Here is a 26,590-nt window from a genome sequence, read left to right as displayed (position 1 = left end):
TAACAGAGAATCTGGCCTTATGTCAGCGCAGAATCAGTCTTCATGTCATAGCAGAGAATCAGGCTTCACGTCACCCACCACTGGAACAGGCCACTGTCACATATTTAGGCCCAGGCACCCAGGAAGAGGAGAGAGGTCCCGTAACAGAGAATCTGGCCTTATGTCAGCACAGAACCAGTCTTCATGTCATAGCAGAGAATCAGGCTTCACGTCACCCACCACTGGAACAGGCCACTGTCACACATTTAGGCCCCGGCACCCAGACAGAGGAGAGATGTCCCGTAACAGAGAATCTGGCCTTATGTCAGCACAGAATCAGTCTTCATGTCATAGCAGAGAATCAGGCTTCACGTCACCCACCACTGGAACAGGCCACTGTCACACATTTAGGCCCCGGCACCCAGACAGAGGAGAGAGGTCCCGTAACAGAGAATCTGGCCTTATGTCAGCACAGAATCAGTCTTCATGTCATAGCAGAGAATCAGGCTTCACGTCACCCACCACTGGAACAGGCCACTGTCACATATTTAGGCCCAGGCACCCCGGAAGCGGAGAGAGGTCCCGTAACAGAGAATCTGGCCTTATGTCAGCACAGAATCAGTCTTCATGTCATAGCAGAGAATCAGGCTTCACGTCACCCACCACTGGAACAGGCCACTGTCACACATTTAGGCCCCGGCACCCAGACAGAGGAGAGAGGTCCCGTAACAGAGAATCTGGCCTTATGTCAGCACAGAATCAGTCTTCATGTCATAGCAGAGAATCAGGCTTCACGTCACCCACCACTGGAACAGGCCACTGTCACATATTTAGGCCCCGGCACCCAGACAGAGGAGAGAGGTCCCGTAACAGAGAATCTGGCCTTATGTCAGCACAGAATCAGTCTTCATGTCATAGCAGAGAATCAGGCTTCACGTCACCCACCACTGGAACAGGCCACTGTCACATATTTAGGCCCAGGCACCCAGGCAGAGGAGAGAGGTCCCGTAACAGAGAATCTGGCCCTATGTCAGCACAGAATCAGTCTTCATGTCATAGCAGAGAATCAGGCTTCATGTCACCCACCACTGGAACAGGCCACTGTCACACATTTAGGCCCTGGCACGCAGACAGAGGAGAGAGGTCCCGTAACAGAGAATCTGGCCTTATGTCAGCACAGAATCAGTCTTCATGTCATAGCAGAGAATCAGGCTTCACGTCACCCACCACTGGAACAGGCCACTGTCACACATTTAGGCCCCGGCACCCAGACAGAGGAGAGAGGTCCCGTAACAGAGAATCTGGCCTTATGTCAGCGCAGAATCAGTCTTCATGTCATAGCAGAGAATCAGGCTTCATGTCACCCACCACTGGAACAGGCCACTGTCACATATTTAGGCCCAGGCACCCAGGCAGAGGAGAGAGGTCCCGTAACAGAGAATCTGGCATTATGTCAGCACAGAATCAGTCTTCATGTCATAGCAGAGAATCAGGCTTCACGTCACCCACCACTGGAACAGGCCACTGTCACACATTTAGGCCCCGGCACCCAGACAGAGGAGAGGTTCATTCAACTTTGGGTTGCCCCGCAATATAATGGTAAAATGAAAATAAAAATAGGATTGAATGAGGAAGTGCCCTGGAGTAGAATAATATATTGTTATGGGGAGGTAGTTAATATCTAATCTGCACAAGGGAAGGACAGGTCCTGTGGGATCCATGCCTGGTTCATTTTTATGAACGTCAGCTTGTCCACATTGGCTGTAGACAGGCGGCTGCGTTTGTCTGTAATGACGCCCCCTGCCGTGCTGAATACACGTTCAGACAAAACGCTGGCCTCCGGGCAGGCCAGCACCTCCAAGGCATAAAAGGCTAGCTCTGGCCACGTGGACAATTTGGAGACCCAGAAGTTGAATGGGGCCGAACCATCAGTCAGTACGTGGAGGGGTGTGCACAGGCACTGTTCCACCATGTTAGTGAAATATTGCCTCCTGCTAACACGTTCCTTATCAGGTGGTGGTGCAGTTAGCTGTGGCGTGATGACAAAACTTTTCCACATCTCTGCCATGCTAACCCTGCCCTCAGAGGAGCTGGCCGTGACACAGCTGCGTTGGCGACCTCTTGCTCCTCCTCTGCCTTCGCCTTGGGCTTCCACTGGTTCCCCTGTGACTTTTGGGAATGCTCTCAGTAGCGCGTCTACCAACGTGCGCTTGTACTCGCGCATCTTCCTATCACGCTCCAGTGTAGGAAGTAAGGTGGGCACATTGTCTTTGTACCGGGGATCCAGCAGGGTGGCAACCCAGTAGTCCGCACACGTTAAAATGTGGGCAACTCTGCTGTCGTTGCGCAGGCACTGCAGCATGTAGTCGCTCATGTGTGCCAGGCTGCCCAGAGGTAAGGACAAGCTGTCCTCTGTGGGAGGCGTATCGTCATCGTCCTGTGTTTCCCCCCAGCCACGCACCAGTGATGGACCCGAGCTGCTTTGGGTGCCACCCCGCTGTGAACATGCTTCATCCTCATTCTCCTCCACCTCCTCCTCATCCTCGTCCTCCTCGTCCTCCAGTAGTGGGCCCTGTCTGGCCACATTTGTACCTGGCCTCTGGTGTTGCAAAAAAGCTCCCTCTGAGTCACTTCGAAGAGACTGGCCTGAAAGTGCTAAAAATGACCCCTCTTCCTCCTCTTCCTCCTGGGCCACCTCCTCTTCCATCATCGCCCTAAGTGTTTTCTCAAGGAGACATAGAAGTGGTATTGTAACGCTGATAACGGCGTCATCGCCACTGGCCATGTTGGTGGAGTACTCGAAACAGCGCAACAGTGCACACAGGTCTCGCATGGAGGCCCAGTCATTGGTGGTGAAGTGGGTCTGATCCGCAATGCGACTGACCCGTGCGTGCTGCAGCTGAAACTCCACTATGGCCTGCTGCTGCTCGCACAGTCTGTCCAGCATATGCAAGGTGGAGTTCCACCTGGTGGGCACGTCGCATATGAGGCAGTGAGCGGGAAGGCCGAAGTTACGTTGTAGCGCAGACAGGCGAGCAGCGGCAGGGTGTGAACGCCGGAAGCGCGAACAGATGGCCCGCACTTTATGCAGCAGCTCTGACATGTCGGGGTAGTTGCGAATGAACTTCTGCACCACCAAATTCAGCACATGCGCCAGGCAAGGGATGTGCGTCAAACCGGCTAGTCCCAGAGCTGCAACGAGATTTCGCCCATTATCGCACACCACCAGGCCGGGCTTGAGGCTCACCGGCAGCAACCACTCGTCGGTCTGTTGTTCTATACCCCTCCACAACTCCTGTGCGGTGTGGGGCCTGTCCCCCAAACATATGAGTTTCAGAACGGCCTGCTGACGTTTACCCTGGCTGTGCTGAAGTTGGTGGTGAAGGTGTGTGGCTGACTGGATGAGCAGGTGGAAGAAGAGGAGGAGGAAGCTGAGTAGGAGGAGGAGGAGACAGGAGGCAAAGAATGTTGCCCTGCGATCCTTGGCGGCGGAAGGACGTGCGCCAAACAGCTCTCCGCCTGGGGCCCAGCCGCCACTACTTTTACCCAGTGTGCAGTTAGGGAGATATAGCGTCCCTGTCCGTGCTTACTGGTCCACGTATCTGTGGTTAGGTGGACCTTGCCACAGATGGCGTTGCGCAGCGCACACTTGATTTTATCGTACACTTGGTTGTGCAGGGAAGGCACGGCTCTCTTGGAGAAGTAGTGCCGGCTGGGAACAACATACTGTGGGACAGAAAGCGACATGAGCTGTTTGAAGCTGTGTGTGTCCACCAGCCTAAATGACAGCATTTCATAGGCCAGTAGTTTAGAAATGCTGGGATTCAGTGCCAGGGATCGAGGGTGGCTAGGTGGGAATTTACGCTTTCTCTCAAATGTTTGTGAGATGGAGAGCTGAACGCTGCCGTGTGACATGGTTGAGATGCTTGGTGACGCAGGTGGTGGTGTTGGTGGTACATCCCATGTTTGCTGGGCGGCAGGTGCCAACGTTCCTCCAGAGGCGGAGGAAGAGGCCGAGGCGGCGGCAGCAGCAGAAGAGGCCGAGGCGGCAGCAGCAGAAGAGGTAGCAGGGGGAGCCTGAGTGACTTCCTTGTTTTTAAGGTGTTTACTCCACTGCAGTTCATGCTTTGCATGCAGGTGCCTGGTCATGCAGGTTGTGCTAAGGTTCAGAACGTTAATGCCTCGCTTTAGGCTCTGATGGCACAGCGTGCAAACCACTTGGGTCTTGTCGTCAGCACATTGTTTGAAGAAGTGCCATGCCAGGGAACTCCTTGAAGCTGCCTTTGGGGTGCTCGGTCCCAGATGGCGGCGGTCAGTAGCAGGCGGAGTCTCTTGGCGGCGGGTGTTCTGATTTTGCCCACTGCTCCCTCTTTTGCTATGCTGTTGGCTCGGTCTCACCACTGCCTCTTCCTCCGAACTGTGAAAGTCAGTGGCACGACCTTCATTCCATGTGGGGTCTAGGACCTCATCGTCCCCTGCATCGTCTTCCACCCAGTCTTGATCCCTGACCTCCTGTTCAGTCTGCACACTGCAGAAAGACGCAGCAGTTGGCACCTGTGTTTCGTCATCATCAGAGACGTGCTGAGGTGGTATTCCCATGTCCTCATCATCAGCAAAAATAAGTGGTTGTGCGTTAGTGCATTCTATCTCTTCCACCCCTAGGGAAGGGCTAGGTGGATGCCCTTGGGAAACCCTGGCAGCAGAGTCTTCAAACAGCATAAGAGACTGCTGCATAACTTGAGGCTCAGACATTTACCCTGATATGCATGGGGGTGATGTGACAGACCGATGGGCTTGGTTTTCATGCACCATCTGTGCGCTTTCTTCAGAAGACTGGGTGGGAGATAATGTGAACGTGCTGGATCCACTGTCGACCACCCAATTGACTAATGCCTGTACCTGCTCAGGCCTTACCATCCTTAGAACGGCATTGGGCCCCACCAAATATCGCTGTAAATTCTGCTGGCTACTGGGACCTGAGGTAGTTGGTTCACTAGGACGTGTGGCTGTGGCAGAACGGCCACGTCCTCTCCCAGCAACAGAGTGTCCACTAACACCACCACGACCATGTCCACATCCGCGTACGCGTCCCTTATTAGATGTTTTCCTCATTGTTCCCGTTCACCACAATTTTGAGAATGGCAAATTTGGGAATAGTTTTTCAACCCAGAACAAAAACTGTGCTTTTACGGTCACTACAAATAACTTGACCAGCTAAAACAGTACAGATTTGGTTGAATAGAAATGTGAGGCCTATTTTTTTTTGCGCTGTGTGACAGGTATACGTTTAATCACAGAATTAGACTTGTATCTGCACGGTAGCGTGTGTGTTAAGTTTTTCTGAATGACACTATCAGCACCTTGAATCTAAGATATCCTTTTTGGGATAGATTTCAAGTAGGCCTGATATAGCATAAACTACTTATTTTGAGAATGGCAAATTTGGGAATAGTTTTTCAACCCAGAACAAAAACTGTGCTTTTACGGTCACTACAAATAATTTTACCAGCTAAAACAGTACAGATTTGGTTGAATATAAATGTGAGGCCTATTTTTTTTTGTGCTGTGTGACAGGTATAGGTTTAATCACAGAATTAGACTTGTATCTGCACGGTAGCGTGTGTGTTAAGTTTTTATGAATGACACTATCAGCACCTTGAATCTAAGATATCCTTTTTGGGATAGATTTCAAGTAGGCCTGATATAGCATAAACTAGTTATTTTGAGAATGGCAAATTTGGGAATAGTTTTTCAACCCAGAACAAAAACTGTGCTTTTACGGTCACTACAAATAACTTGACCAGCTAAAACAGTACTGATTTGGAGGAATATAAATGTCAGGTCTATTTTTTAGGCTCTGGGTGACAGGCTCAACTTGCCCCTGATGTAGTATAGGGCCAAAAAATAACCACACTATTGATGGTTAAATGCACTTGGGTGACACAGGCTCAGCCTGCACCTGATGTAGTATATGGCCAAAAATTAACCACACTGTTGATGGTTAAATGCACTTGGGTGACACAGGCTCAGCCTGCACCTGATGTAGTATATAGCCAAAAATTAACCACACTGTTGATGGTTAAATGCACTTGGGTGACACAGGCTCAGCCTGCACCTGATGTAGTATATGGCCAAAAAATAACCAGACTGTTGATGGTTAAATGCACTTCGGTGACACAGGCTCATCCTGCAGCTGATGTAGGATATAGCAAAAAATAACCACACTATTGATGGTTAAAAGCACTTGGTGGTAGCTTGTGCTGGCGCACCACAAGCCACAAAATGGCCGCCGATCACCCCAGAAAAAAGTGATATAAAAACGCTCTGGGCAGCCTAAAAAAAGTGAGCAATTCGATATTAGCACTTCAATGATCCACAGCTGGAGATCGATCACAGAATGAAGTCTTTTGGAGGAGTTAATCTGCCTAATCTCGCCCTAACGTCGCAGCAGCAACCTCTCTCTATGCTTGAATCAGCAGAGTGACGTGCAGCGCTACGTGACCCAAGCTTATATAGAGGCTGGGTCACATGCTGCACTGGCCAATCACAGCCATGCCAATAGTAGGCAAGGCTGTGATGGCCTCTTGGGGCAAGTAGTATGACGCTTGTTGATTGGCTGCTTTGCAGCCTTTCAAAAAGCGCCAAGAAAGCGCCGAACACCGAACCCGAACCTGGACTTTTACGAAAATGTTCGGGTTCGGGTCCGTGTCACGGACACCTCAAAATTCGGTACGAAGCCGAACTATACAGTTCGGGTTCGCTCATCCCTACTCAAGACACTTGACTCCAACCCTCCCTCGCCAAGGTCGCCTGTAGAGTAGTAGTCCCCTTGGTGTCCTTCAGATGGATGACCCGGTGGACTCTCAGTAAGATACAATGTTTTTTTATTTTCAGAAGCTCGACACGTTTCGGGGTATTCAAAACCCCTTCATCAGGAGCACAACATAATACATAACAAATGGAACTTACAAGAATATATAGTGTACACCTAAAAAGAAAGAGGTAGTTCCACATTGTGGAGCAATCACCTCCGGTCCCATGACCCCGGAACCGGAAGTGCTCTCCAGCCGCGGAACGTGTATTCAATAAAATCAATTCATAGTATTAATAAACTAATGTAGAACAGAAAGGATAAACTCACAATTCAGAATGATCTGGATCCCAAATAGGGTTGTGGGCCGAACGGTGGCGTGGGCCGAGCGGTGGCGTGGCAAGAGGCGGCTTCTGGACACATGACACCAGAAGCCCGAGGTGCGTTCAACCAGTTGAACGCATATGAAGCGCAGTTAGATTGCCAACACAGTTTTGTTTTTTAAAGGGAAAAGTATTAGACACACGAATAGGATTCAATGATTAGGGGACAATGCAAATTGTAATAATAATAAGTATATAAAAGATACATATAAATGTTAAAATCACAGTCTCCATGCAACTAAGACCGGAAGTCCGGACATGCGTTCCAATTGTGGAACGCATCCTGGCCAGGAGAATAAAAGAAGGAGGGATATTAATTGCAATGATGAGAAAAATATAAAATAAGAAATAAAATACAAATAAACATGACTAGAGATAAAGCTATAAAGGATATAGATATAGGGACATACATAATAAGGGACTGTTAGTTCATTTGGTAAATCATAAGACTGGCTAAAAAGTTAAAATTGAAATTAGAGTAACAGGTAATCCTTTCACAATAAACATAAATATATATATATATATATATATATATATATATATATATATATATATACAGGGAGTGCAGAATTATTAGGCAAGTTGTATTTTTGAGGATTAATTTTATTATTGAACAACAACCATGTTCTCAATGAACCCAAAAAACTCATTAATATCAAAGCTGAATATTTTTGGAAGTAGTTTTTAGTTTGTTTTTAGTTTTAGCTATTTTAGGGGGATATCAGTGTGTGCAGGTGACTATTGCTGTGCATAATTATTAGGCAACTTAACAAAAAACAAATATATACCCATTTCAATTATTTATTTTCACCAGTGAAACCAATATAACATCTCAACATTCACAAATATACATTTCTGACATTCAAAAACAAAACAAAAACAAATCAGTGACCAATATAGCCACCTTTCTTTGCAAGGACACTCAAAAGCCTGCCATCCATGGATTCTGTCAGTGTTTTGATCTGTTCACCATCAACATTGCGTGCAGCAGCAACCACAGCCTCCCAGACACTGTTCAGAGAGGTGTACTGTTTTCCCTCCTTGTAAATCTCACATTTGATGATGGACCACAGGTTCTCAATGAGGTTCAGATCAGGTGAACAAGGAGGCCATGTCATTAGATTTTCTTCTTTTATACCCTTTCTTGCCAGCAATGCTGTGGAGTACTTGGACGCGTGTGATGGAGCATTGTCCTGCATGAAAATCATGTTTTTCTTGAAGGATGCAGACTTCTTCCTGTACCACTGCTTGAAGAAGGTGTCTTCCAGAAACTGGCAGTAGGACTGGGAGTTGAGCTTGACTCCATCCTCAACCCGAAAAGGCCCCACAAGCTCATCTTTGATGATACCAGCCCAAACCAGTACTCCACCTCCACCTTGCTGGCGTCTGAGTCGGACTGGAGCTCTCTGCCCTTTACCAATCCAGCCACGGGCCCATACATCTGGCCCATCAAGACTCACTCTCATTTCATCAGTCCATAAAACCTTAGAAAAATCAGTCTTGAGATATTTCTTGGCCCAGTCTTGACGTTTCAGCTTGTGTGTCTTGTTCAGTGGTGGTCGTCTTTCAGCCTTTCTTACCTTGGCCATGTCTCTGAGTATTGCACACCTTGTGCTTTTGGGCACTCCAGTGATGTTGCAGCTCTGAAATATGGCCAAACTGGTGGCAAGTGGCATCTTGGCAGCTGCACGCTTGACTTTTCTCAGTTCATGGGCAGTTATTTTGCGCCTTGGTTTTTCCACACGCTTCTTGCGACCCTGTTGACTATTTTGAATGAAACGCTTGATTGTTCGATGATCACGCTTCAGAAGCTTTGCAATTTTAAGAGTGCTGCATCCCTCTGCAAGATATCTCACTATTTTTGACTTTTCTGAGCCTGTCAAGTCCTTCTTTTGACCCATTTTGCCAAAGGAAAGGAAGTTGCCTAATAATTATGCACACCTAATATAGGGTGTTGATGTCATTAGACCACACCCCTTCTCATTACAGAGATGCACATCACCTAATATGCTTAATTGGTAGTAGTCTTTCGAGCCTATACACCTTGGAGTAAGACAACATGCATAAAGAGGATGATGTGGTCAAAATACTCATTTGCCTAATAATTCTGTACAGGGTGTATATATATATATATATATATATATAAAGACGAAAGAAGGACAGCACTCCAGGTAAAAAGTAGTGGTGTTTAATCACCCATGTGGATGGCATCCACATGGGTGATTAAGCACCACTACTTTTTACCTGGAGTGCTGTCCTTCTTTCGTCTTTGTTCATTTGGGGTAAGCAGCTGTATCCCTGGACGTAGCACCCACATTATCTGTTTCCAGTGCCGCCATTATTTCCTTTTTTGTATATATATATATAAACAATAAAAATCCGCAGCACTCCTTGCTGGAAGATTAAAGCTGTGTGTTCATGTATCGAACAAGGAGGATAAAACTTTCTTTTTAAGTCGAGGTGATGCACGCTATATTCAGCGCGTCTTCCAGTGCGCATGTTTCACTGTCCAGTGCGCATTTATCCTCCTTGTTCGATACATGAACATACAGCTTTAATCTCCCAGCAAGGAGTGCTGCAGATTTTTATTGTTTATTTATCATCCTGAATCGAGGGATTACCGCGGTCACCCTTTTCCTCAATCTTCCAAGGGAGTGCTGCCTGACCTTTTGTATGGATATATATATATTTGTGGTCAGGGCGACGGCCCCTGGACGTAGGAACTAGAGCTAACCTCTGGCTGGGAAATGCCGGGAGCCCGTAGTGAGGATAGGCCTAAAAGGGGGCCCATCCTTAAGGAAGAGCTAAGAAAAAGGGAAGGGAGGGAGGGGTACCTGGCCGCACGTCCTGTCCCTTGAACTTTGCGGGGTTAATATAGCCAAGGGGCGTGGCCTCTGCCCCTCCCACAAATACAGGCTGCACGGCAGCCTTAACTACTTGTGGTCAGGGCGACGGCCCCTGGACGTAGGAACTAGAGCTAACCTCTGGCTGGGAAATGCCGGGAGCCCGTAGTGAGGATAGGCCTAAAAGGGGCCAAAAAGGAGACCTAACCATACCGTCAACACCTATTGCACCGTTACAGGGCAAGTGAACAGAAAGCATCACGGACCTCTGATTGAGGATTTGGAACATATCTAGAAAAAACACGACTACCTCCAACGTCCCATGCACCTGATAACCTGAGGAGGCATCTGGTGCCTAGATGCCGCTCCAACACGAAAGGAGTGGAGCAGACCCTGTTTAGAGTAAATATATACATACCGTTACGACACCCGTTTTTTGAACGAAAAGACCCTTCACGATGGAGGTGCGGAATATACCGTCTACATCACAGTGACTTCCATCTACCTTACCTCCTTGTCATGTGTACCGCCACATCGTACTTGGAGATGGTTAAATGCTGATGCAATTGAAAAGGTGTCTGGAACCAGGAATGATTCATTCCTATGTTGACTAACAAATGACCATATTACGAGAAGGTCTGAATCCCGAGAGCTGCAGACTGAAACAAACAATGGTAAATCTGTTGGAAGTGCCTAGATCAGGCAACCCAAACCGCGGCCCCCCCAGCCGCCGCAACCACAACCCCCACAACGCCCTGCTGCAGGCTGATACCTGCAGGCTGTCCGAGCACCGCGGGAGCCGCAGCCCCGCAATGGCCGGAGGGCCGAAGCCCGAGATCCCCGGCCCCGATGAACCCCCACCATCCGCCAAGGGCCCCGATCGGGCACCAACTGTTCCTGGTGGCAAAATACTTACCTCTACTTATTCCCCAGGCCACACTTCCTATTAAGGGCCAAAAAGTCAGAACATGGTGCCTGCCGTCTTATCGTAGTAGTAAATTCAGTGAAGTGTAAACCCACCAGGCCTGGGGAACCATCCACAGGAATACATGGCTATTACGATTAACGAGCTAATGTGCCTGTAATAAGGACAGAACGTACCCCAATACCTGCATTTGACAGAAAAATGCTTAAGGACGTGATAAACTATGTACGCTGCGCCTGTAATCGTGATAGGCCCTGCCGTGTCAGGCGACACGACAGACTTCGTAACTTGCGCCTTATTACTGTACCTCCTACTGGAAGATGGACCGATACCCAGGACTTAGGCCGGACACCAACACCCTCAGCCCGAGCTTGTAGTTGAAGAAAGCATGCCTGGGAGAAGACGATGCCCGCAAAGGCAGGCTTGGAATGACTGCTTATAATGAAAACAATGAAGACCCAACAACCTAGAACATAAAAGTCAGAGAAAACAATAACATGAGTGAGACTCTAATGGCACAAGTCACACGTGCGAGCTACCCCAAGAACATTGTATTGCGAGCCACAGATGACCGAGCCATGCGAGCGGGCCTGAGGACAGAAAAGACATGGAACTTACTTGTTGTGGGACCCCGCAGCCGGCCTCGACTGGCGTTTGTTGTGTGTGAATTTTTTATTTTTTATTTTTTTAAATGGAGAAGCCATACGTGAGATTCAAGTGGCGGAGTCATATGTGTAAAACTAAAACGGAGAAGCCATGCGTGAGAGACTAATGGCGGAGACATATGTGCAACACTAAAATGAAGAAGCCATGCGTGGGAGACTAACGGCGGAGTCATACGTGTAAGACTAAATGGAGAAGCCATGCGTGAGAGACTCTAATGGCAAAGACATGTGTAACCCTAAAAGGGAGAAGCCATGCGTGAGAGACTAATGGCAGAGTCATATGTGTAACAACTAAAACGGAGAAGCCATGCGTGAGAGACTAATGGCGGAGACATATGTGGAACACTAAACGGAGAAGCCAAGCGTGAGAGACTAATGGCGGAGTCATATGTGTAACAACTAAAACGGAGAAGCCATGCGTGAGAGACTAATGGCGGAGACATATGTGGAACACTAAAACGAAGAAGCCATACGTGGGAGACTAATGGCGGAGTCAACGTGTAAGACTAAATGGAGAAGCCATGCGTGAGAAACTTAATGGCAGAGACATGTGTAACCCTCAAAGGGAGAAGCCCTGCGTGAGAGACTAATGGCGGATTCATATGTGTAACACCAACAGGGGAGAAGCCGTGCGTGAGAGACTAATGGCGGAGTCATATGTGCAACACTAGACTGGAGAAGCCATGCATGAGAGACTAATGGCAGAATCATACGTGAAAGACTAAAACGGAGAAGGCATGCGTGAGACTCCAATGGCGGAGTCATATGTGACCCTGAAGGGGGTAAGCCATACGTGAGAAACTCAAATGGCAGAACCATGCGTGAGAGACTCTAATGGCGGAGTCATATGTAACCCCAAAAGGGAGAAGCCATACGTGAGAGACTTTAATGGCGGAGTCATGCGTAACACTAAAAGGGAGAAGCCATACGTGAGAGACTCTAATGGCGGAGTCATATGTGACACTAAAAAGGGAGAAGCCATGCGTGCGAGACTCTAATGGCAAAGCCATGCGTGAGAGACTCTAATGGCGGAGTCATATGTGACACTAAAAGGGAGAAGCCATGCGTGCGAGACTCTAATGGCAAGACCATGCGTGAGAGACTCTAATGGCGGAGTCCTATGTGACACTAAAAAGGGAGAAGCCATGCGTGCGAGACTCTAATGGCGGAGTCATATGTAACCCTAAAAGGGAGAAGCCATACGTGAGAGACTCTAATGGCGGAGTCATATGTGACACTAAAAAGGGAGAAGCCATGCGTGCGAGACTCTAATGGCAAAGCCATGCGTGAGAGACTCTAATGGCGGAGTCATATGTGACACTACAAGGGAGAAGCCATGCGTGAGAGACTCTAATGGCAAAGCCATGCGTGAGAGACTCTAATGGCGGAGTCATATGGCGGCTTATTCCTCTTAATTTATTTACAACCACTATGCAGCACCAGTATGACTTGGGGACTCGCATAACCATGATCCTCTCCGACAATGACCTAGGAAGCTAACCAGCCTACAACCATATTGCCCCCTAACGAACAACATGAATAACGGTCACCGGGCCCCCGAAGCCCTGAGGCCCCCCGAAGCCAAAGGATTGACCTGGAAGACCTTACCGTGATGACAAGTAACTAAACGTGAGCCCGACCTAAGGCAAATGCATAGACATTAGTGAACCGAACCACTTGCATGAATGAAACATTAACCAACCGTGAAATTGAAATAGAAGGGAGAAAAACAAGAGCCAGAGGCATTGCAGTTCGCTAAGAAAAGACCCTTGTCGTGACAAACGAATGAACAACTGTGAAACATAGTAGGAACTTACCCCTATCGGCCCACTGTCCACTAGGGAGCTATTAGGTTCACTGGGGCGGGAGATCAATCTGCGTAAATGTGAACCAGAAGTAAAGGAGATCAGTCTGTGTAACCCCCACCGAGGAAAGAAACTTAAGCCTGAAAAGAAGCAGCTATGTTTAATCGGAAGAGCAGAATCAGAGCAATGCGCTGATAGCCCTAGCAAGAATACTGAGTAACCATGATGTAGAAATGAAAGAAATGCAGCTTGTGGTCGTGGCAACCAAGTACGTACCTATCCTACCTAGGATACCCTATCCCTAAGCGGTCAGAGTTGTGCCGTAACCGCGTCGTGGAGGGACGCCTGAAAGAGGGCATCCCCTTTGAGAGAAACAGGAGAAAGGGGTGGGTGGGAGGGAGAACTCTGCACTTCGTACGCATGTGGGAGGGTGCCGGCCGTTGAAGTAGGTGGCCAAGCCCCTCCCACAAATACAGGCCAATGAATCGGCCTTTACACTTAATGTGGAAGCAGAGTAGAACACATGATGCAAGAACAAGTGGGTAAATGCAGCTCTGGATGTGAGCAAAACATGGTATGGGCACAGCTCTGAGTATGAGCAAGAGGAGCATGGTATAACACAGCCGTATGAATGCAATCTGAAAGGGGACAGAGTATTAATATAATGCAACCGCGAACGCTGCTCCAGTAGTGAATGGCGTATAGGACAAAATGTAAATGCAGACACACGGATGTAGCTTGAAGGTAACAATCCTAACCACGATCGTTTGACCATGGAGCCCAACTCCCTTTGCCCCCGAGCGCTACAAGTCACGGACCGTGGAACCAAGTCCGATCCTACCGTGAATGCAAGCACGTGATCCGAATGAGAACTGTGCCACCATGAATTCAAGTCTAGGTTCCCCGACGTGTGTCGTATTTATCCGACCCGCCAATTCAACTAAATGTGGTGCTTTAAGAAGTATACTGAATATTAACTGTGTCTTGACTGCACAACATTACCCTATGGGAACTAATAGCAGATCTATGTGGTATGTTGGTAGACAGTGGAATACGTTTGGGCGAATGTTCACGTGAATGAGCTAAAATCCCCGACACGATATCATGTCCCATTATGATTTAAAAGAGGTTGTGTTCAGTAATGTAGAGCACCTATAAACAATAATACACATCTGTGAAACACTGGGAACAGGGTAAATGGATGACAGCTCCCATGAAACCAGCCCCGAGCCTAGTAATGTGCCCGTGCTGGTGTACCTGCACATGCGACCGCAGACCCCTCGGCCGGCGGCGGGGTCACCAATACCGTGCGAGCCTCAGGACCACCAAGTAGGCATGCAAATGTCACATATCTGGCCCCAATTGAAGCGAGACTGGGACAGTGAGTGGGGAACAACAGAATGTCCCCAATGATGATCCGCAACGTGCCTGATGGAATAGTGGGTACATATAAAAAACAAGGTATTTATTGATACAACTTATATATATAAAAACACAATTAACTGAATGAATAACATATCAAAACACATCTACTGTTGATATATATGTTGGACTCCAGCTATGTTGGAAAGCTGGTGCTTGATAACTATCATACGTAGCAAGGATATAGACCACAAGATAGTATAGTTCCCGTAGTGTCAATATCACATCTACTGACGGACTATGTGTGATACTCCAGCCCTGCAGGAAGCTGGTACTGATAGTTATCACTGTGGGCGGGGTACCTATGTGCGGCGCGAGCATTACCAGGGGCGGAACCGCAGAGAGTGCCTAGCAACCGGCACCCGCGTCCGCCCCTGGAACACACGCTTGCTCGCGACTTGCCTGAGCCGCCCGGCCGAGACCAGGAGTTTAGCAAACTCTGTACCCCCATGCGTGAATGTATATCTCTAAATGGACCTGAACATATGGAGGCTCCTGCAGGCGCAAGAGATTCAATACAGGACGCCTCTGCTGCAGGAGGGATCCCTCTAGTAGGAGTGAGCGTGGAAGGTGGCGGAGACGCCGAGCGTGCCTAGCAACCGGCACCCGCCGCCGCACCCCAAACACGTGCCCGACGAATGCGGCCCTGCGCCGTCCGCCCCCCCCCGTGATCGAATGCTGAGGACCCGACCCCCACCCCCTGCAATGGGGTAAGTACATGTGATGCTGTGTGCAGCAGCCGACGCCGATGTCCGGCACCGGACTCCACCGCTTACCTGTGGCCGCATGAACTGATGAACCGCCACGATACTCACCTAACCCTGGACGCGATGGTGCGGGACGTGCAGGGAACCAGGCATGTAGACGTAACCCGGAAGTACCTGGCCGCACGTCCCGTCCTTTGAACTTTGAGGGGTTAATATAGCCAAGGGGCGTGGCCTCTGCCCCTCCCACAAATGCAGGCTGCACGGCAGCCTTAACTACATATATATATATATATATTGTAAGGGATCGTCTCTTTTCAGGGGGTCACACTCACAGATATCTCAAACTGTGCCTTTATTGTGGCACACGGCATAAAGAAAAACATACAAATAAACTCCTGTCTGTCTAGGCACTACCTAAACAAAATACATCCCTACCTCACTAATAGAGCACAGTTCACACATGTACATCATATGCGGCTTTCCTCAGCCAACCCCAATACAGCAGCCTCCAGGCTGTGGCAATTCCAGTACCTTTTGGGGGAGTGTGGCCCAGTAGTCCTCCAGACGCTGGCCGTGCAACCCTCATTCTCTAGGTGTTGCTAGGTCCCCCAAACTTCAGGCTATTGCATAGCCTCGTGGTCCCTCAGCCTTGCCTAGCTGAGACCACGCTGACAGAACCTCACCAGGCCTCTGTCTGCACACTCTCCAGAGTGAGACACACCCAAGATCCAGTAGCAGGATTAAATAGGATCCCTGGACATGAGCATGCCTCAAGTCCTGGACTGGAACCTGGGGAACAGGCACCCACCCAACACATTGCCTGTTCCCAGTAAAAGCCCGCCCTGAACTAGCTGAACCAGCTACACTATCTATATTGTGTCCCCCAACTATTTTAGTGGACACCTGAACTAGGGCTTTTTCTCCACCAAGGCCGATAACACGCTGGTGACACGCTCCCGGTGCATACAATACCCCTTTTATCCTGCTTCCCCGGGACTTTACTGCACACCTCAAAGTTTACATTGCCACAATATATATTTATATATATATATTGTAGGAAGGCGCAAGGGTCCGTCATTGACGGAAGGTATGTGTCACCGAGATTCCTGGCCTCGGTGAGGTAAGAGCCGATAATTTTAAGTGTCAGCGGCAGTTAGTGCTGACTGACACTATTTGTTATTTAGTATGGCTGTAGAGCCGATCCGGGCCGGCTCTTACTGGGAGCAGCCAAAGTGCAGGATGGATGGATTCTCCCCATGCTCCAGGCCGGGTTTTGGCTGGGATATAAAAACCCAGCCAGCAGTCTCAGCTGTGTGGATTATCCTCCATTTCACAGTGAAGCTGTGGAGATGCTGTGGTTTTGGGATCTGCATGAGGTGTGCCGTGCTAAAGGGCTGAGAGCCGCTTTGCTGAAAACAGGCCCCCTAAAGCCTGCTGTGGATGGCTGATGAAAAACTGCTTACCAGGTGAACGTTTGTGTTTGTGGCCTTTTCATGGTGTTAACATACACCAATACTGCGAACTGTTATTTTGTTTTGTCTTTTGTGTGAATAAACACTGAACTATTTAAGTTAAAGACTTTGTGATTGCCTCTAAACTGCGTCCGCTAAGCTGCCTACCAGAGCAAATCCCCACATATAAAAACACATAAATATAAAACAAAAACTAAATATAAATAAATAAATATCACAAATATATGGAATGAGCATAAAAACATACATAGTAGTAGAGGATAAGCCTAAACACATACAGGGTGATGGAAAAACCATTAGTACTCATGGGTACGGCATCTACCTTAAAATCTGCCAAACAACAGGTTTTTTTTGTATAGGTGTTATTACTCTTGGTTTATGTACTTCAGTAGTTCCTCTTGGTTTATATGCTTCAGTAATGGCTATACTCTAAGGCTTCATTCAGACTAAAGGGAGACAGAGTATTGAATCTATAAATCTAATACATCTCCCTTCTACAAAGCTGGGAGTAGGAATGGGGAGCGACATCTATGGGGTCAGTTTTAGACCCGTGTTTCCAAGAAGTGTTTGGACACTCCATGTTTTGAGTATTGTCACTGAATGTTTGAGCAATGTTGGTTTAGCCTTTCTCTCAATGTTTTGGTGGTATGGCCAATATATTGTAAGCCACAAGGGCATTCCAACATATATATCACATACTTGGTGTTACACTTCATATGGTGTTTGAGATCAATGGATTCACCTGTATTGTGGATGGTAACTATATTAATATTGTCCAAAATGCTGAGGCAACACATACCACTCTTCAAGCTACTGCAGAAAGAGCCCTTTCGTAATGTGACAGGATTTTCATTAGGGGGACCCGAATTAGGGATGTTGAATTTAGGGCAAGATGGTGCTATTATGCTCTTCAAAGTGTGTGCCCGTCAAAAGGTAATCCAAGGTTTGGTAGGGAGAACTTTACCAATGACTGGGTTCAGATGTAGAATGGGCCAGTGCTTTTAAAGGATAATTTTGATGGAATTATGAAGAGAACTATATCTGGTAAAGAAGTTTGACTGCACATCAGATGGTTCTATTTTAGGGGTGGTTAAACAAGGTTTTAGACAGTCTTTCAGGATCTTTCAGGATTTTGGATCTAGAGTCTCGTATGAGGTAGCCCTTGTCTCTAAACCTCTTCTGTAGTACCTCTAGTTGATTGATAAGAATGTTGTCATCTGAGCAGTTCCTATGGACCTGTTTCATCTGGGCGTAGGGAATGTTCGGTTTCCATTTGTGGAAATAACAGCTACTGAAATCTAAGTAAATGTTAGCATCCACTTCTTTAAAGTGGGTGCTTGTTACAATACGACCCTCTCGAATCTGGAGGTGAAGGTCTAGGAACACTACAGAGTTAGGGTCTGAATAGAAAGTAAAAAATAGATTCCATTTGTTTTGGTTTATCTTCCGAATGAAAGTAGGTAGAGAGGAGGGTTCTCCTTTCCAAATGAAAATAATGTCATCAATAAATCTTTGGTAGAATGAAATGTCTATATGGTCAAGGAGGCCCTCCTTACTTACAAATGTCCCCATAAATAAATTGGTATAGGAAGGAGAAAATTTAGTGCTCATTGCCGTTCCACACTTCTGGAGATAGAATTATCCTTTGTAGTGAAAATAGTTGTGTGTAAGTATAAAATGAATATAATCCAGAATGAAGGACTTCTGATTTGGAGGTAGGAACATGTCCTCATTGAGGAAACCCACTACTGCCAGGATGCCTAAATGATGTTGAATATTACTGTACAATGCTGATACATCTAGTGTGACCCAGAGCAAAGTGTGTGTATACACCCTACTGGTTTCTATTTTTACACATATATCATCAGACTGATGTAATTGCTTTTATTAATATATTTATTCCGTCTGTTGTTTTAATTAAGAGCCCCTCTCCCCACCTATTATCTGTGATCAAATGGGCATTCTGTGGAATTGCTGGACTTCTCCAAAGCATTTCACACTGTACCACTGTAAAAGGTTAGTATATAAAATGAGAATGCTCGGACTGGGAGAAAACGTCTGTATGTGGGTAAGTACCTGGCTCAATGATAGAAAACAGAGGGTGGTTATTAACGGTACATACTCAGATTGGGTCACTGTCACTAGTGGGGTACCTCAGGGGTCAGTATTGGGCCCTATTCTCTTCAATATATTTATTAATGATCTTGTAGAAGGCTTGCATAGTAAAGTATAAATTTTCGCAGATGACACTAAACTGTGTAAAGTAATTTATACTGAAGAGGACAGTATACTACTACAGAGGGATCTGGATAGACTGGAAGCTTGGGCAGATAAGTGGCAGATGAGGTTTAACACTGACAAATGTAAAGTTATGCACATGGGAAGGAATAATGCAAGTCACCCATACATACTAAATGGTAAAACACTCGGTAACACTGACATGGAAAAGGATCTAGGAATTTTAATAAACAGCCAACTAAGCTGCAAAAACCAGTGTCAGGCAGCTGCTGCCAAGGCCAACAAGATAATGGGTTGTATCAGAAGGGGCATAGATGCCGGTGATAAGAACATATTCCTACCACTTTACAAATCGCTAGTCAGACCACACATGGAGTACTGTGTACAGTTCTGGGCTCCTGTAAACAAGGCAGACATAGCAGAGCTGGAGAAGGTCCAGAGGAGGGCAACTAAAGTAATAACTGGAATGGGGCAACTACAGTACCCTGAAATATTATCAAAATTAGGGTTATTCACTTTAGAAAAAAAACGACTGAGGGGAGATCTAATTACTATGTATAAATATATCAGGGGTCAGTACAGAGATCTCTCCCATCATCTATTTATCCCCAGGACTGTGACTGTGACGAGGGGACATCCTCTGCGTCTGGAGGAAAGAAGGTTTGTACACAAACATTGAAAAGGATTATTTACGGTAAGAGCAGTGAGACTATGGAGCTCTCTGCCTGAGGAGGTGGTGATGGTGAGTACAATAAAGGAATTCAAGAGGGGCCTGGATGTATTTCTGGAGTGTAATAATATTACAGGCTATAGTTACTAGAGAGGGGTCGTTGATCCAGGGAGTTATTCTGATTGCCTGATTGGAGTCGGGAAGGAATTTTTTATTCCCATAAAGTGGGGAAAATTGGCTTCTACCTCACAGGGTTGTTTTTTTGTCTTTCTCTGGATCAACTTGCAGGATGACAGGCCGAACTGGATGGAGAAATGTCTTTTTCGGCCTTATGTACTATGTTACTATGTTACTTTATACTGTGGACCCTTTAGCCCTGTCTAACTCCTTGATTCCTCACATGGGATTTTGGGGTCTTTTGTTTTCACACCACTTAGGGAGACCCTAGACTCTTGGGGGTTATCATCTCCTGCCTTTCTCCTTTCCACTCCCTGGCGATCCACCAGTTCTTTTTTTCATTGTGTTTTTGTCCACTGCGGCCTGCTAGTCGGGCCGCTGTATGAACCTTTGGTTCAATTGAGTGTGAGCAGCCTATTTATCCACTTATCTTTCTTTGTTCGCTTTTTGGCATCCTTTGGCACCCCTCCTACCTAATCCCTATTTCCAAACTCTGTTTCCCCTCCTCCTCCATCATTTCACTCCCATTTCCATTCCCCTTGTCCCCATTTCTCCTTATCGCCATTTACGCTCCCATTTTTCTCTCTTTTTTTGACCTTGGCCTGTTGTTGACTGTGAACTTGGCTTGATCCCTTAGTGCCTCGCACCAATTTCTCTCACCCTGGAACTACTCAGGGAAGTGGCCTGAAGTCTTCCCTGCAGTGAAGTCCCGATCTCTGCATAGGGATTAAATGATGAATACCAGGGAACCCAAATTCAAACTGGTTGGTTGACAAAGTGGTTCCACATCTCCTTTTTCCTTTTCATCTCCTTCCTTCATATTCATTGCACTCTATTTCCTAACTCTTCCCGCTATTGTCCTCATCTTTTGCCTTCTTTATATCTTTTGCTTATTTTTTCTCTTGTTGTTTTGCTCAATCGGGCCTCTTTTTTGCCCTGTTTCTCCTTTTTGTATAAGTTTCTCTTTTCCCTATCATCTTAATCTGCTGCCTCTTATTCTTCAGATAAGGGTAACTGTGTAGGCTCTGGTGCTTGTAAATGCTTAAATGCACATGATAGGTGTGGGCCCTGTTACCGTTTTTGTACTGGGGCTTATGAACTTCTAGGTATACCTTCTTTATCTTCTCCTTCATCTTCTATCAGTCAGCGAGATGTCCAACATTCTGCGCTAATTAATTTTATAATAAATTATATTGAGCAGAGCTCCATTTTTCTGATTCTGAGAGTTTCAAATCTCCCATTCAATCATACATCTCAATGATAGACTTCTGGCTGCTGCAATCACCACTTGGGGGCGCTCAGGAGCAAAATACATATTGTTTACACACTGAATTCAGCAAGGATGACTCAGGAGACTCCTAAGCTCCCTCTAGTGGTGGCTGTAGGCAGTCAAAATTTTATCATTTAACATTTCTATGTCTATGCAGAGGATTTTGAGTTCTAGATTACATAAATGAAGCTAGAAACAATTATTAATCAGAACATCCAAAAGTGAATATTCACTTGTAAAATCTTAATTTTCTCTTTTTTCTTCATTGAGTTATGTATGTGGATTCAGTATACTCTGTTAAAGGGGTTGTTTCACTTCCGTAAGTGGCATTTATCATGCAGGGAAAGTTAATACAAGCAACTTACTATTATACTGTTATTATCCGTATTGCTTCCTTTGCTGGCTGGATTAATTTTTCTATCACATTATACACTGCTCGTTCCCATGGTTACAGACCACCCTGCAATCCAGCATCGGTGGCCGTGCTTGAACAATCTAGTAAAAAGAACTAGCCTATGTGCACTCCTATGGTCCTGGCCACCAGAGAGGATGACGCCTTTTTTTTATAGTGTGCAAGCACGGCCACCACTGATGGGTTTGAGGGTGTTCTGTAACCATGGAAACCAGCAGTGCATAATGTGATGGAAAAATAAATTCAGACAGCAAAAGAGACAATATGGAGAATCACAATACAGTAGTAAGTGCCTTGTATTAACATTGTCTCTACATGATAAATGCCACTTGCTGAAGTGAGACAACCCCCTTTAAGTTATCTCCTCCCTATGGTTTTCCAGCTGTAGTGAAACTATAACTCCTAGCATGTCCTGACAGATGTAGACTTAGGGTTATAGTTTTGAAACAGCTGGGGTGCCATTTGGGTAGGTTGAGGATCACTTCTTTTTTTACTTACATCGTACACCACCTCTATTTTCTATGAAAAGTGATATAAAATAAGTTATTAATAAAACTTCCTAAAAAATCAATGTCAAAAGTCCTGTATAATAATTACTTCTGCAGTACTTCCAACAGATGAAACCATAAGATGAAGGCAAGAAACCTCTGATCAAAGGAAGACGACATTGACATCTCAGAGAAGATTTGTTCCTAGTCCTGAGAAAAAATATGGGTAAAATAAAATTGCATGTGTAACAATTCTAACTATTATACCCAATATACCATTGATACAGGTGCAAGGAAAAGTATGTGAATCCTTTGGAATGATATGGATTTCTTCACAAATTGGCCATGAAATGTGATCTGATCTTCATCTAAGTCACAACAATAGACAAGCACAGTCTGCTTAAACAAATAACACACAACTAATTAAATGTTACCATGTTTTTATTGAACACACCATGTAAACATTCACAGTGCAGGTGGAAAAAGTATGTGAACCCCTAGACTAATGACATCTCCAATAGCTAATTGGAGTGAGGTGTCAGCCAACTGGAGTCCAATCAATGAGATGAGATTGGAGGTGTTGGTTACAGCTGCCCTGCCCTATAAAAAACACACACCAGTTCTGGGTTAGAGATGTCGCGAACATAAAATTTTCCGTTCGCGAATGGCGAACGCAAATTTTTGCAAATGTTTGCGAACGGGCGAACCGGGGCGAACCGCCATTGACTTCAATAGGCAGGCGAATTTTAAAACCCACAGGGACTCTTTCTAGCCACAGTAGTGATGGAAAAGTTGTTTCAAGGGGACTAACACCTAGACTGTGGCATGCCGGAGGGGGATCCATGGCAAAACTCCCATGGAAAATTACATAGTTGACGCAGAGTTGGGTTTTATTCCATAAAGGGCATAAATCACCTAACAATCCTAATTTTTTTTGAACAACGTGGTTTAAAACATTCAGTGTGTGTATACGATCAGATATGATGTTGTATCGATCAGGTAGTGTAAGGGTTACGCCCGCTTCACAGACATTGACAGACCAAACTCCCCTTTTAATGCACCGCAAACAACCGCAAACAGTCCATTTGCCCAACCGCAAACTCCCCATTTGCACAAGGTTGGATACCAAGCTAGCCATGTCTCGTTGATGTCATTGAAGGTTTCTTCCTCCACCCAGCCACGTAAAACACCAAGGGTCCCCGAAAGGTGAATTGAATTGATTTTTCGAACGAGGAGATGGTTAAAAAAACGCTGGCTCCCTCCCCTTTGTTTGAATCCACGGTCACTGCGTCTGAGCCGTGCAATTTACTCTCACACCCGATATGAGTGGTATTTTCTGTAGTTCTCTTCTCATCAGTTTAATCCCTGTTACGTCCCCAATCTGGGGTCCATTTATTGAATAGATTTTTCGAACGGGGAGATGGTTAAAAAAACGCTGGCTCCATCCCGTTTGTTTTAATCCACGGTCACTGCGTCTGCGCCGTGCAATTTACTGTTGCACCCGATATGAGTGGTATTTTCTGTAGTTCTCTTCTCATCAGTTTAATCCCTGTTACGTCCCAAATCTGGGGTCCATTTATTGAATAGATTTTTCGAACCGGGAGATGGTTAAAAAAACGCTGGCTCCCTCCCCTTTGTTTGAATCCACGGTCACTGCGTCTGCGCCGTGCAATTTACTCTCACACCCGATATGAGTGTTATTTTCTGTAGTTCTCTTCTCATCAGTTTAATCCCTGTTACGTCCCCAATATGGGGTCCATTTATTGAATTGATTTTTCGAACGGGGAGATGGTTAAAAAAACGCTGGCTCCCTCCCCTTTGTTTTAATCCACGGTCACTGCGTCTGCACCGTGCAATTTACTCTCACACCCGATATGAGTGGTATTTTCTGTAGTACTATTCCCATCAGTTTAATCCCTGTTACGTCCCCAATCTGGGGTCCATTTATTGAATTGATTTTTCGAACGGGGAGATGGTTAAAAAACGCTGGCTCTCTCCCCTTTGTTTGAATCCACGGTCACTGCGTCTGCACCGTGCAATTTACTCTCACACCCGATATGAGTGGTATTTTCTGTAGTTCTCTTCTCATCAGTTTAATCCCTGTTACGTCCCCAATCTGGGGTCCATTTATTGAATTGATTTTTCGAACAGGGAGATGGTTAAAAAAACGCTGGCTCCCTCTCCTTTGTTTTAATCCACGGTCACTGCGTCTGCGCCGTGCAATTTACTCTCACACCCGATATGAGTGGTATTTTCTGTAGTACTATTCTCATCAGTTTAATCCCTGTTACGCCCCATATCAGGGATTGCCTTTTGTGAAAAAAAATTTAGGCCAGGTACCTTCGAATGCCTTCACAGTGACAGACCAAACTCTGATACTCCAAACTGAATTGATTTTAGGGACCGGGAGATGGAAAAAGCAGCTTGGTCGGTCCTCTTACTCTCAATTTGGGGCACTGCGCATGCACGGAGCAATGTGCTGTGACACCCTATATGAGTGGTGTCTTAACTAGTACAATTCCTATCAGTTTAATCCCTGTTACGTCCCCTATCCGGGGACCTGTGTCGAATTGATTAACCATTGTCGAATTAACGATCCATTACGACATCCTGAAATAATTTAGTTCTGAGCTCTGTACTTGCTTTGTATTGGAATTGATGGGGATTTTTTTAATTGTCTGCATTATTTCTAATAAACTATTAAGAGACTTTATTATGATTTTTTTATTTTATGTATTAAAAACCCATACAACTTAAAAAAAAATATAATAATTATGTTTTTTCTATGAAAAATTATCCAGCCGATCGCTTTTCGTCTGATCATAATGAAGCAACGGCCTTATCATCTGGGGTGTGGCAACATTGCCAACACACTCATAGAGGTGATGATCGCTTCATTGTGATACGCAAGCCACTTCACCACGACAAGGTAACGATCACGAAGGGGAATTGACACATGTATGTGCCTTTTTTTTTTTTGCCACAGTGCAGCACCAGAGGCCAGAAAAATTAGGCATGTACACATGCCTGAAAAATAATGGTATTGTTGCAGCCGCTGTTGTAGCAGCGGCCGGAAAATTTTATGTTTTCCAGGCAGAAAGGTGACTAAAACATTGAGGCTTGAACCCTAGTTGGTGGCGGAGAATTCACGAAAGTCATCCGGTATGCAGACATTAAATGCAGAAGCGTGGGGACCATTTTGAGGCCAAGGCTTGTCATCAGGCCTTTTGTTAGTCAAACGTATCCCCCACTGTCAGTCCCTTCGGGATCCATGCCTCATTCATCTTAATGAAGGTGAGGTAATCAACACTTTTTTGACCGAGGCGAATTCTCTTGTCAGTGACAATGCCTCCTGCTGCACTGAAGGTCCTTTCTGACAGGACACTTGAAGCGGGCAGGCCAGAAGTTCTATCGCAAACTGGGATAGCTCAGGCCACAGGTCAAGCCTGCACACCCAGTAGTCAAGGGGTTCATCGCTCCTCAGAGTGTCAATATCTGCAGTTAAGGCAAAGTAGTCTGCTACCTGTCGGTCGAGTCGTTCTCTAAGGCTGGATGCCAAAGGGCTGTGGCGATGCGTAGGGCTGAAAAAGCTCTGCATGTCCTCCATCAACAACACAACTGTAAAGCGTCCTGTCCTTGCCGTCGTGGTCATGGTAGGAGGAGGATTACCTCTTCCCCAGTTAGATTCTCGTTGTGCTGTGACATCCCCCTTATAAGCTGTGTAAAGCATATTTTTTGGTTTGGTTTTGAACTGCTGCATCCTTTCCGACTTTCAGTAATTTGGTAACATTTCCGCCACTTTCTGCTTATACCGGGGGTCTAGTAGCGTGGCCACCCAGTACAGGTCGTTCTCCTTCATCCTTTTTATACTAGGGTCCCTCAACAGACATGACAGCATGAAAGACCCCATTTGCACAAGGTTGGATGCCGAGCTGCTCATTTCCCGTTCCTCGTCCTCACTGATGTCATTGACGGTCTGTTCTTTTCCCCATCCACGTACAACACCATGGATCCCAGATAGGTGACAACAACGAGCACCCTGGGATGCCTGCTGTGGTTGGTCTTCCTCCTCCTCAAAGCCACATTCTTCCTCTGACTCCTCTTCCTCATACTCCTCTTACAGCGTTGCCGCAGGTCCGGCAAGCGATGATGACAAGACTGTTTCTGGTGGTGATGGTGACCACAACTCTTCCTCTTCACGCTCATCTACAGCCTGATCCAGCACTCTTCGCAGGGCACGCTCCAGGATGAAAAGAAATGGGATGAGGTCGCTGATGGTGCCTTCGGTGCGACTGACTAGGTTTGTCACCTCCTCAAAAGGAC

The sequence above is a fragment of the Bufo bufo genome, chromosome 1, assembly GCF_905171765.1.
Source record: "Bufo bufo chromosome 1, aBufBuf1.1, whole genome shotgun sequence".
In the NCBI taxonomy this organism is placed as follows: domain Eukaryota; kingdom Metazoa; phylum Chordata; class Amphibia; order Anura; family Bufonidae; genus Bufo; species Bufo bufo.
Note: the sequence above shows the minus strand (reverse complement) of the source record.